The sequence below is a fragment of the Elephas maximus genome, chromosome 19 (genome assembly GCF_024166365.1).
Source record: "Elephas maximus indicus isolate mEleMax1 chromosome 19, mEleMax1 primary haplotype, whole genome shotgun sequence".
NCBI classification, from domain to species: Eukaryota; Metazoa; Chordata; class Mammalia; order Proboscidea; family Elephantidae; genus Elephas; species Elephas maximus.
Genome location: NC_064837.1, coordinates 2,664,127 through 2,677,073, shown reverse-complemented (window position 1 = coordinate 2,677,073; position 12,947 = coordinate 2,664,127). Strand labels below are relative to the sequence as shown.

Genomic DNA, 12,947 nt, shown 5'->3' with positions numbered 1-12,947 from the left:
TCACACTATTTCAAAGATGCTGGGAAAAAATAAAAACAGATATAAAGATAATGGTACAAAAACAAGTCCTTTTAATGTATCAGTAGGTAAATTCCTCTATTTGGCAATACTGTTGGACACCATCAGTACATAGTGTGTACGAGCATTTACTACTGAGTGTGACAGTAGGTATTTTGATTTGTAATTTGTCTAAACGAGTGGTCCTCAACTGGGGCCAGTTTTGCCCTCCAGTGGACATTGAGGAACATCTGGAGATATTTTTGTTTGTCATAACTGGTGTGAGAGAGAAGAACCCTACTGGTATCTAGAGGGTAGAAGCCAGATTGCTGTGAAAGTCCTGCAATGAACAGAACAACCCCCCACAACGAAGAATCATCTGGCCCAAAACATCAATGGTGCTGAGGCTGGGAAACTCTGGTCTCAACCATTACTACGCAGAATGTGAATCAGCTACATGGGGGCAGAGACAGAAAGACTCGAAGACGTTTTGTTCTGTCTTTCCTTGGGCATCTGTGCTCCAGCAGGCGACATGTTGTTGTTGAGATAATGATAATTTTCTTCTTTTTCTTTTTTCCCATACTATCTTTATTATGTCATTTACATGACCTATTCTTTCTCTTTCTTTTTTCTTTTTTTTGGCTATTGTGTATTAGTTGAAAGTTTACAGAGCAAATTGAATTCCCATTCAACAGTTTGTACAGAAAGTGTTTCATGGCCGTGGTTTCATTCCCCACAATGTGTCAGCACTCTTTCCATTTATACCCTGGGTTCCCCGTTTCCTTTCATCCTGATTTTCTACCCCTTCCTGTCCTCTCATGTTTGTTTTTGGGCAAATATTTCCCTTTTGATCTCATGTAATTGATTGTTCTAAGGATCACATTCCTCTCAGGTGTTATTGCTTATTTTCTGGTCTTGATGATCATTTTCTGAGCCATGGCGCTCACCAAAGCACATTGTCCTCCATGTGATGGAGAACCAGGTATCTGTGCACCCAGCAATGCCACACCCTACTTGGTCTGTGGAGAATCAGCAGCTGCCATCAAATTGCCTCCCAGTCGTGACTCAGTAAATTATGAAAAATGCGAATTTGGCCAACTTAAGGTCACTGAAAGTTCATCTTTTAAGATTGCTTTGTGAGGAAATTAGCCCAGGTTCAACACGATCCTTTTCCACCCTGAAGAGGTTTTTTTTGTTTGTTTGTTTATTATCCACTCTAAACCCATGCTTTGGAGTTTCCTTTTAGGAGGGAGCAGGGGGTCTTCTAAGAAAGCTTAACTCTTTTTTGCTTCCCCTTCACCTTATTCTTCTCTATACCAAAGAAGGTTTCTAATCTCTCTTCCCCCCCCCCACCAATCTTTGTACTACCTTCATGTCCATTTGTCTTTCTATAATGGCTTGGGTGTTGCCATGATGCTGGAAGGTATGCCACCAGTACTTCAAATACCAGCAGGGTCACCTATGGTGGACAGGTTTCAGCAGAGCTTCCAGACTAAGACAGGTAGGAAGAAAGGCCTGGAGATCTACTTCTGAAAATTAGCCAATGAAAACTTTACGGATCACAACAGAATACTGTCCAATATAATGCTGGAAAATGAGCCCTCTCGATTGGAAGACACTTAGAATACTCAGTGGCCACAACAATGGACTCACAAATACCAACAAACATGAAGTTGATGCAGGACTAGACCAGAGTTTGTTCTGTTGTGCGTGGGGTCGCCACGAGTCAAAGCCGACTCAAGGGCAACTAACGACAACAACAATCTCCTCTTAGGTGAGAGTATTTCCCTCTCTAATGGAGCCCTGGTGACGCAGTGGTTTAAAAGTTTGACTGCTAACCAAAAGGTCAACAGTTCAAATCCACCAGCCACTCCTTGGAAATTCTATGGGACCACTCTACTCAAACCCAGCACCAGGTTTGGTTTTTGGTTTTCGTAATGGTAAAGTGGATCCCTGGTGACACAGTGATTAAGTGTTTGGCTGCTAACTAAAGGTCAGTGGTTCAAACCCACCAGCTGCTCCACTGTAGAAAGATGTAGCAGTCTGCTTCAGTAAAGTTCCCAACCTTGGAAACCCCATGGAGGAGCTCTACTCTGTCCTGTTGGGTTGCTACATGTCGGAATTGACTCAACAGCAGTGGGTTTGGTTTTTTTTTGTTGTTGTTAATGGCAAAGTGTCCACCAGGAGCGTGGAGCAGAGACTCCTGCATGGGTGCACAGGAAGCTGAGCAGAGCTGAACTAATAATGTCCTTGCACACCCACCTACACCCGCCTACGGTTAGCAGAGCAGCCACAGGCTTGTTCTCCCATGTGGCAGAGGGGGAGTAGACATTGGGCTGAGAGCCAGCAGACCTGAGGTCCAGGACCAGGATGTGAAGGAGTTGAGGTATAGACTGTATGATTCCACTCCAGACAGGTACAAGGACACACCAGGGGGCATCAGTACAGACCTATAACACCATTGTCGAACTCAGATACCTCTCTGGAGAGACATGAGGAGGTAGGCGAACTCTAAACTGGAATTTAAGCAAAAAATACAGAAAATTCCAGAAGTGACTACATGTATTCTAAATTAGCAAGGTTATGTTTTCAGCTACCAGGTAAAATTGAATTTCAGAATTGAGAATCTACTGATAATAATAATATAAAAATAACGATAAATAAATCTCCGTTTCTTGCAAAGTTGAGTACAACGACTGAAAATGTGAGCCCCATTATACTACTGAACTGTAGTATTGCAGAAGCTCAATGGAAGGTGTAGATTTTTATCCTATAGATGGAACAAGGCTCAAGAGAAGAAGGAATACTTCTACGAGGCACTGTCATCAGACAACTAAAAACCAAACACTGGGACAGTTATTCTTGCCTTGGCTTTCACCCTAACTGACGCTGCCCAGTGCCTGTGCTGGAAATGCTTTGGCCTCAGAGACAAGCATTTGGAGAACAAACATCTGCAATTCAAAACATTTCCTCGGAACAGACTATGTGGGCGTTGGGGTCTTCAGAAACACTAGAACTTCCTTTACAGAAACAAGAGTAAAGGCCAGGAGTGGAGTGAGGAGATAGTTAAGAGAAGTTAAAGCTTTGAGGCGGAGCCTGTGGATTCCTCTCCACAGAAGAAGGTAAACACTTTCAGACAAAACCCTGTCTTGAGAATTTCCATACAGATGCAATTTCCCAGAAAGCAGCAGGTTAATCTGGTCAAGTTGTAGTTATGACCAAAGCAAGTCCTTTTCTCTTGGGGAATAGGACAGGGAGTAAGTATGTAAACATAATCATTCTGAAAACCATTCTTTAAAGTTTAGTCTAAAATTAAGCACACACTCACATAAACCAAGAGACTACCAGTAAAAAAATAATAACATAAAACCGAAAAACAACTCTGTGGAGACTATCCAGACTCATGGCAACCGTGTGTGTATCAGAGTAGAACTGTGCTCCATAAGGTTTTCACTGACTGATTTTTTGGAAGTAGATCCCAGGGCTTTCTTCTGAGGTGCCTCTGGGTAGACTCAAACCTCCAACCTTTTGGTTAGCAGCCGAGTGCTTAACCGTTTGCACTGCACAGGGGTCAAGAGACTACAGAGCTCATAAATGTTAGCACTGAGAAGTCCTTCCAAAATGATCCAGTCAAGCCGCCTCATTCTATGGATGATGACTCAGAAACCCAGAGACTAAACACCCTGTTCAGTACCACCAAGTGAGTGCAGTTGGCTCCATCCTCCAGAGACTCAGCCAAGGGGTGGAAGCCAAACGCTGGCTCTCCTAACACCCTCGTTCTTCACGCTGCTTTCTGAGGAGTCCTCACTGTCCTGACCGCCGTCCTGAAGGGACACGCTTTACCTAGGTAGAGGAACCCTCACTTGTTGTCCCCGGGACGCTTTCATCTCTGTCCTCCCTTTGTATGCTGTGATGGTTAAGGTTGTGTGTCAACTTGGCTGAGCCATGATTCTCAGTGGTTTGGCAATTACGTAATGATGTAATTTGGCAGTTATGTAATGATGTAATCACCTGCTATGAGCAGCCAATCAGTTGGAAGGGAGCTTCCTTGTGGGTGTGGCCTGCCTCCAGTACATAAATGGATATTCCAGCAAGACTGTAGCTCTGGATCCTGCGTTCAGCTCATCATCATCTGGCCTCCAGTTCTTGGGACTTGAGCTAGCAGCTTACCTGCTGATCTTGAGATTTGTTAGCCTCTGCAGCTGTGAGCCAGAGCCTGCCATCTGACCTGCCAATCTTGGCTTCGTCAGCCCCTGTGGCTACATGATTCAGGAGAAGCCTCCAGCCTCCAGCCTGACACACGCAATTGGGACTTATCAGCCTGTACAACTGCGAGAGCCATTTCTTTGAGATAACTATATACGCTTCACTGGTTTTGCTTCTCTAGAGAGCCCAGCCCAAGACACATGCTAAGCCAATGGGCTAAACCTTGGTCTGGCCAGCCGGTTGCCATGGAGTCCATTACAACTCATGGCGACCCTATGCCTGTCAGAGCAGAACTGCGCTCCATAGAGTTTTCAATGGCTGATTTTTTTGGAAGTAGATTGCCAGATCTTTCTTCGGAGGCACCTCTGTGTGGACTTCAACCTTCAAACTTTCAGTTATCAGGCAAGCACAGTAATTATTTTCACCACCCAAGGACTCTTGATTTTGGCTAAGAAACCCAAAACCTGGCACATCATGAGTTTGAGTGTTGGTTCTGTTGTAACTGACCATCTGACCTCAGGCAAATCACTTCACCTCTGTGACTCAGTTTCCCTACAGTAAAATGAGCTTGAAAGTGTAATGAATGGAATCCCCAAAGACATCCCTGAGTAGTTCTGTGTTCTTTCATCTCAAAGCTGGTGAGTCCTGTTTCAAAATGGGTGACTTGGTCAAGATCACAGAGACACTCATCGCTGAGCTGGGATTCAAATCTGGGGATCACTTGAGTCCAAATCCCATGCTATTTACACCTCACTCTGCCTCATCAGTAAGGAAAAGGTTACATAAGCCAAGGAGAGGTGCGCTGTGTGGGAAGAAATATAAGAAGGGAAGTGAACAGACAAAGTTACAGGAGGTCTGACAATTCCATAACAATTATGCTCTGACAATTACAGTAGACTTAATTATCTGATCTCCTTAAACTTGTGAAATCACCTTTCCTTCTGTAGTTTACTCATTCGTTTGTTCAAGAATATATTGAAAACTTATCATGTATAAAATAGCTTATAACTCTTAAGTATATATGCAATTATTAATATCTAGGCCCTGTGGGAGATGCTAAAGATGTAGGGAACACAATTTCTGCTCTTAGGGAGCTTAGAGCTTGTTTAGCTTGTAAAACGTATTATTCCCACATTTCTTAGAGCAAGGCTTGAGTGTTCTTCAGTAACAGTGGGGAAGGTACCAGGTAGAGGCGAAGCACCTCTGCCCAGGCTTTTCCAGTACCCTTTCTATTAACCTATTTATCACTGTCCCATCCCACCAACTCCTTTCATCTTAGGGTTCACTATGATCACTGAGCCATGACTCTTGCTCTTTATTCCTCTGACCATTTGGAGATTACTTAATCCCATGTTCATGATACCTACCTCTTCAGCTCTAGAACTGATCTGGACATCTATTAGCTGTAGTTTCTATTTTATCCCATGAGTCACTGGGGAAGGGCAGAACATGGTATTCATGGCTCCAGATGCAGGATGACACCTCTAGTCAGGAGCACTATGGCTTACTGATAACCATTCCTCAGGGACTCCCCTGGGGAAGGCAGAGGAGAAATGACAGCTCTGCAAAAAGCCACCTTAGCCTGGCCTGGTGGCTGTGCCCCATAGCTTTGAACCTTTCCTCTCACACACTCCTGCTGAAACACAGCCTTCAGGATCAGTCAGAAAACAATGAAGTTGTCCACATTGGGACAGCCAGTTCTGGTGGGATTGAGATGGGAATACAGTGACTTGAATTATTGTTGTTGTTAGCCTTCATCAAGTTGGCCCCGAGCTCATGGCAACCCCATGCACAATGGAATGAAATACTGGCTGGTCCTGAGCCATGTCATGATCAGCTGAGGATCGAACCATTGTGATCCACAGAGTTGTCATTGGCTGATTTTCGAAGTAGATTGCCAGGCCTTTCTTCCTACTCCATCTTAGTATGGAAGCTCTCTTGAAGCCTGTTCAGCATCCTAGCAACACTGACCAACAGGTGATGGGTAAACATGAGCTGCATTGGCCAGGAATCAAAGCCGGGTCTCCTGCACAAAAGGTGAGAATCCTACCGCTAAACCACCACTAGTAACAAATAAAATGATTAGATTTAGGGAGCTGCCACCCACCTTGTGAACAGGTGTAACCCCCTCGGTGGGCAGAGCTACAAACTGTCTGACAGAGGCAGGCTGGCCCAGCCCCTCTCCCACCTTAGCCACGAAGGCAACCAGGGTTAGGAAGGAAAATTGAAACCTCACTCTTTCATGACCCCTATGGAAGCCAGGGAGACTCCCCAAACCTGAGGCTCATCACAACTGAGGCTCTGCTGGAAGAGGGTGCCCAGGTGGCCCTCCACCTCCCCCCACCTACCTCCCATCTCCCCCAGCATCGTGTCCTCCCTCCCCATGAGAGGGGTCTAGACTGCATTTCCCAGTTGATTATGCAGCCTGTTAGACATTAAGTAGTGAGACTAGCCAGCTGTTAAAACCACTTTCCACAAGAAGGCCCAGAAAAAAATAAAAGGTGATATCAGACAGGTCGTGGGGTGGGTATTTTGTGGAATTTGATACATCTAGCCTTACTCTCAGTAGTCATCCACAGAAGGTAGGGTATATTATTCTGGAAATTTACGACGTTGTACGCAGAGGAGGAAGGTGGGAGGCCTCCACCCCTTCCCTCTTTGTCCCCCGCCAAGGAGGGACAGTGTTGCCAGTGAAGGGGGGACCGGTGGAGTACTCTGGGTACCCGTCACGCCACCCCGTATTTAGAACCCTGGAGCTCAGGTCTTCCTTCCTCCGGCCACAGGGCTTGTCCGCAGACAGCGGATGTGCTGGGGCTGGAATGGCCAACCACGGCAGGGACACGCCCTTCCCAGGAAGGACATCCGGGCCAGTCTGCACCTTCTTTGCCCCTTCCCCTTCCAGAGTGTTTCAGGCTCCCTCTTTTTCTCTCTTTCTTGCTTTCGTTTTCTTCTAAGGAGATGAGACTCAGATTTGTGGGCTGTTTTTAATGCATTCCAGATGCTAGCTGAAATCCTGGCCCCTGCTCAGCCGTTCCCCTGCCCTCGGGCCTCTCCCCACACAGCCGCCTCCTGGCTCCAGGCCACAGGGGGAACACAGGTAGACTGGCGCCATCTATCGGCAGCATCCTGAAGCGTAAATGCAAAGGAGGGGTGAGGGTGGGGCGGGAGGTTTCCGGTAACAAGTTCAATTCTCAAGTCCTCAGTTAGAGAATTCTGTTTATCTGATGGAAAGCCCTTGAGGCAAGATAGCATAAATTAGAACGCTTCAGTCTTTAGAAATGAGCAATGAAGAGGGCCAAATATTTATGAGGCCTTTGGAGAATGCTTTGTCTCATTTTACTACCTCGTTATGTTTCATTTAAATTTATTTTTTTATACCACAGTCTGAAATCCAGCTGGGTTGTTTCTAATGCCAAATTCTTGGAGATACTTTGGAATCCAATCTTGTGTTAAGCAAAATAGCTAAGAGAAGACTCCATGCAAATGAACTAGTAAGGGTGCAGCCTGGGGACATCTAACGGGTAGTTGTAAGGGTACAGCCTGGTGACGCTAACGGTAGTTGTAAGAGTACAGCCTGGGGACATCTAACGGGTAGTTGTAAGGGTACAGCCTGGGGACATCTAACGGGTAGTTGCAAGGGTACAGCCTGGGGACATCTAACGGGTAGTTGTAAGGGTACAGCCTGGGGACATCTAACGGTAGTTGTAAGGGTACAGCCTGGGGACATCTAACGGGTAGTTGTAAGGGTACAGCCTGGTGACGCTAATGGTAGTTGTAAGAGTACAGCCTGGGGACATCTAACAGTAGTTGTAAGGGTACAGCCTGGTGACGTCTAATAGGCAGTTGTTATTGTTAGCTGCTGTACCATTAGCCCTGATTCATGGACAACAGAACGAATCACTGCCCAGTCCTATGCCATCCCCACATAGGGTTGTAGATTAAAATCATTATAATTCATAGGATTTTTCACCAGCTTATTTTCAGAAGTTAATCACCAGGCCTTTCTTTCTAGCATGTCTTAGTCTGGAAGCTCCAATGAAACCTGTTCAGCATCATAGCAACATGCAAGCCTCCAATGACAGACAGGTGGTGGCTACACATGAAGCCATTGGCTGTGAACCAACCCCATCTCCTGCACAGAAGGTGAGAATCCTACCACTGAGCCACCAGTACCCCCCAATAGGTAGGGGAGGAGGGAGATTTCATATAAATGAAGAAGGTGGAAATAAATGGTCCCATCGTGGTTAGAGAAGAGCAATCATAAGGATTTTCACGGCTGGCATATAGATCGCCAAAATTCTAATCTAAACGGGGAATTATGGTGGAGTCCTACAAGGCCTAGAGTCAAGTCCAGTGGACGGAGGGAGGGAGGGGAAGAATGGACATGGAGAACACACTGGGTGGACTTGAAGATCCCGGGGACTGAAGGTGGGCACAACCCTGGGGCAAGCTGCCCTAGACCCTAGGCCATTATTTCTGAGGGAAAAGGATGCAGAGCACAGTCTCCCAAGAGGGGGTGCCCAGCCGTGACTGTGTGTACCTTCCTCCTGAACATGGTCGTCTCCCCATCAGTCAGGGCCTGACCCAGCCTCCTGAAGCATCGCTAGGCCCTGTGTGTGCCCCGCCCCGCCCGCACTCCGTCAGCCCAGGAACCAGCAGCCCCAGGGCTTGAACAGCGGGAAGTTTCAGTGCAGGGCTTTTTATTCATGCATTTTGAGAGGAACAAAATTTTTTTAAACTTAGGATTTTCACGCTCTTTCTCCATCTTCCTGCTAAAAGGCCTTTTGTCTTAGCTAGTTTGTTTCTGGGGCTTTGTGAGATAAGATGGCACAAAGGAAACGGGAATGAGGCAGAACGGGAGAATTGATGGTAGCGTTTGTTTCTGTACAAGATTTACCTGGTTGGAAGTATAAAAAAGAGGGGCTGGTTGAAGGGAAGAACTGTGCAGACTGAGTTTTTGAAGGACGTTTATGTGAAGAATTGAAAGTGAGAGAAATAAAGTGGTTTTGGAGAACAGCTGCCAGAGATTGGCAGATACTAAGAAAGAAAATGTTTTCAGGGTGGCTTGTGCATGTCCTTTTCTTCCCTCTCACCCCCCTCCCCCCCTTTAGCCTTTAGTGGTTTCCTGAGAGACTGCAAATGGGAATTGCTTTCCTGTGTTTTGGGGTGGGGTGAGGCAGGGAAGACTTCGGTTTCCTGGAATCAACAATAACCTCATGCGTGGACTGGACCTCATGGTCCCCCAGTTATACACTGGTTACATATTCAATAAATGGATGTTCCCAGCACAGAAGAGGCACTGGTGATAAAGACAGACATGGAGTTGTAGTCTCTGACCCTTTTTTTCCTTTAATATTAAAACAAACATGTCTAACTACACAAAGAGGGAAAAAAAACTTAAGTCAGTTTCTTTATCTGGCCTCTGTCTTTCCAAAATGTGTGAAAGTCTTTGGTCCAAGGTGTACAGCTGTTAATGTGAGTCTCTGGGTGGGGGTGGGAGTTTGTTGGTGGGTTATGAGGCTGAGGGACAGGGGTCGAAGCCCCCACCAGTCTCAGGCAGTGAGGTGTAGTGGGTAAGAGTCCAGGCTGGGGATGGACACTCTGCATCCAAATTCTGGTGCTGCCACTCCCTGCCCACATGACTTGGGCAAGTCAGTTATTCTCTTTGTGCCTCCATTTCTTTATCTTCAAAGTCGGCGTAAAAATACTTCTTGTCCCTTAGAGTGGATGCGAGGATTAAATGAGTTAATAGGCAAAGTGACCGTAGTATCATAAATACTCACTAACTACTAAGTGACCACCAGGGAAAGAACTTTTCCTGAAATGGACATCCTCAAGGCCGTAGTGTTTATTTGTGGCCTAAGCATTCAGTCAGGTTCACCCAGAGACCCACCTGCCCTCGTCCCTTTTCCTAGGAGAACCTCCTCAGCTGGATCCCAGGCTTCTCTGAATTGGTGGATATGAAGGCCTGGCCCTGGGTCCTCCACCTGACCTTGGTGCACTCCGACTCTTGTCTACATCCCCAGAACAGTCCCTCCACGTACCTCTCCTGGAGGTGGGGAAGAAGGATGTTGGCAGACAGCTCTGGGCATCTGTTGCTTCCAGGTTATGGAGGTAATCTTTGTCCCATTCTTCGAGCCCTCTGGAAGGAAGGGAGAGACACCACAGGCCACTTATCTCCACTAAGACGCCATGTCACTGCCCAGCTGCAACAGCCAAGACAGGCTGCATCCTGTTCAAGCCCTGTGGTTGCCCGCATGTCCATGGCCTGGCCAGGAGCCCCCCTCCGACTCCTCAGGAGATGGAGGCTGCTCTTTCCTTAGGGTTCCCAGGCCCTCACTCCCCACCTATTGTTCCCCTGTTGCTTTTTACCACCCCAAGAAATCCACCACCCTATTGAGTCACACACCTACAATGCACGATGTTGCTTTGGGACCAGGAGAATGACCTGGTCATTTTCCATTTCCATCCTTACCATTACTGGGACCAGGCATAGTTGTGGAGTTTAAAAATACTTTCAGGTATTTCTAGGTCTACTTCTTGGTAACATCTTTTATAGCCATTTCCTCCCTTGCATCTCTCTTGCCGCTTTCTGACACAAAGGGTAAGTTCCTTGCCCAGCCAGTTTCTCCACTGTCTGGACGAGGACCTGCAAAAGGGATGCCCTTGCCTGGAGCAGGGGAGACCAGGATGATTCACTGCAATGTGAAGGTAAAATATTCTCACTTCCGTGTCCATTTATCTGTATCTTATTTTTTACTTCTATTTGTGTGTGTGTTTTAGAGTGTACATAATAACATTTATACTTATAAATTAATAAATAGATATTGGGATGTGTGCTCAGACATGAAAGGGCACATTTTAGGGACTGGAGACCACAGTCCTGGAGAAGACAGCCCCGTTTCCCGTCTCATCTCTGATCTGGCCCAGATTGCTTTTCCTGCCTCACCACTGGCCTGCTTAGCTCTCCTTCCAGCCATAGCGGCACTCACACCATGTAAGAACATCTGGGCACTCGCCAGTCAGAGGGGTGGAAGGCCCCCCCCATCCTCCAGCTGCACAGGCGTTAACCTTTTGGTTACTGGATGGTGGTAAGGCCCTAGGGTCCGCGGTGGAAGGGCAGCAGCTGAAGCAGCACAGATGGCAGGGATACACTCAGGGGTGGCTGGGGCAGCTGCTGGTTACAACCAAGCCAAAAAACCAAACCCATCACTATGGAGTCGATTCCAGCCCACCTGTGTCAGCATGGAACTGAGCTCCACAGGGTTTCTAGGCTGTAATCTCTAGGCCTTTCTTTCACAGTGCCCCTGGGTGGGTTTGGATCGCCAACCTTTCAGTTAGCAGCCAAGTGCAAACCATTTGTGCCACCCAGGGACCAATAGGAAACCCTGGTGGTGTAGTGGTTAAGTGCTACGGCTGCTAACCAAAGGGTCCGCAGTTCGAATCTGCCAGGCGCTCCTTGAAAACTGTATGGGGCAGTTCTACTCTGTCCTATAGGGTCGCTGTGAGTCAGAATTGACTCAATGGCACTGTTTGGTTTTTTTTTTTTTTTTGGTTTAGGAACCGATAATTACAACCAGTATACAAATATTTTGGAATGGGAACAGCCAGTAATGCTGAACATCAGGAGTCCCTGGGTGGTGCAAGCAGTTACCATGCTTGGCTGCTACTTGAAAGGTTGGAGGTTCAAGTCCCCCCAGAAGCACTATGGAAGAAAGTCCTGGAGATCTGCTTCTGTAAAGACTACACCCAAGAAATCTCTACGGAGCTCAGTTCTACTCTGACACACGTGAGGTCGCCATGAATTAGAAGTGATTCAGTGGCAATTTTTTTTAAGACAGAAAACAACCTGTCAGCTAGATTATAAAATGTACCCTGATTTCAACCCAAACATTGCCATCAAGTTGATTTCCACTCATAGCAACCCTATAGGACAGAATAGAACTGCCCCACAGGGTTTCCATGGAGCTGCTGGTAGATTTGAACTGCTGACCTTTTGGTTAGCAGCGGAGCTCTTGACCGCTGTGCCACCAGAGCTCCACCCTTATTTCAGAGATGGAAAAAATTAAACGAAAAAAAAAAGTGCTACTTAGAATTAACAAAATGTAGTGCCTTTTTTTTTTGCCTAATCAGAAGGGACTAGTCCCTGAAGAAGGACATCATGCTTGGTTAAGTAACTGTCATGTGCCATCGAGTCAGTTCCAGTGCATAGCAACCCTATGTACAACAGAATGAAACACTGTCTGGGACTACGCCACCCTCACAATCTTTGTTATGCTTGAGCCCATTGTTACAGCCACTGTTTCAATCCATGTCTTTGAGGGTCTTCTTTTTCACCGACCTTCTACTTTATCAAGTATGATGTCCTTCTCCAGGGACTGGTTCCTCCTAATAACATGTCCAAAGTATGTGAGACGAAGTCTTGCCATCCTTGCTTCCAAAGAGCATTCTGGCTGTACTTCTTCCAAGACAAAATCTTGGAACGAACAAATTGTTCATTCTTCTGGCAATCCGTGGTATATTCAGTATTCTTCACCAACACCATAATTCAAAGGCATCAATTCTTTGGTCTTCCTTATTCATTGTCCAGCTTTTGCATGCATATGAGGGGATTGAAAACACCCTGGCTTAGGTCAGGCACGCCTTAGTCCTTAAAGTGCCATCTTTGTTTTCTAACACTTCAGAGAGGTCTTTTGTAGCAAATTTACCCAATGCAATGCATCATTTGATTTCTTTATTTCTGC

At 46.4% G+C, this 12,947-nt stretch overlaps 1 long non-coding RNA gene across 1 annotated transcript; it reads left to right on the top strand.

Annotated features, from left to right (window-relative positions):
- The first annotated feature begins 7,239 nt into the window (after positions 1-7,239).
- LOC126063289 (uncharacterized) lies at positions 7,240-10,226 on the top strand. Its single transcript, XR_007514257.1, has 3 exons — positions 7,240-7,300; positions 8,216-8,346; positions 10,119-10,226. It is a non-coding gene; the product is annotated as an uncharacterized LOC126063289 (long non-coding RNA).
- Positions 10,227-12,947: the final 2,721 nt, after the last annotated feature.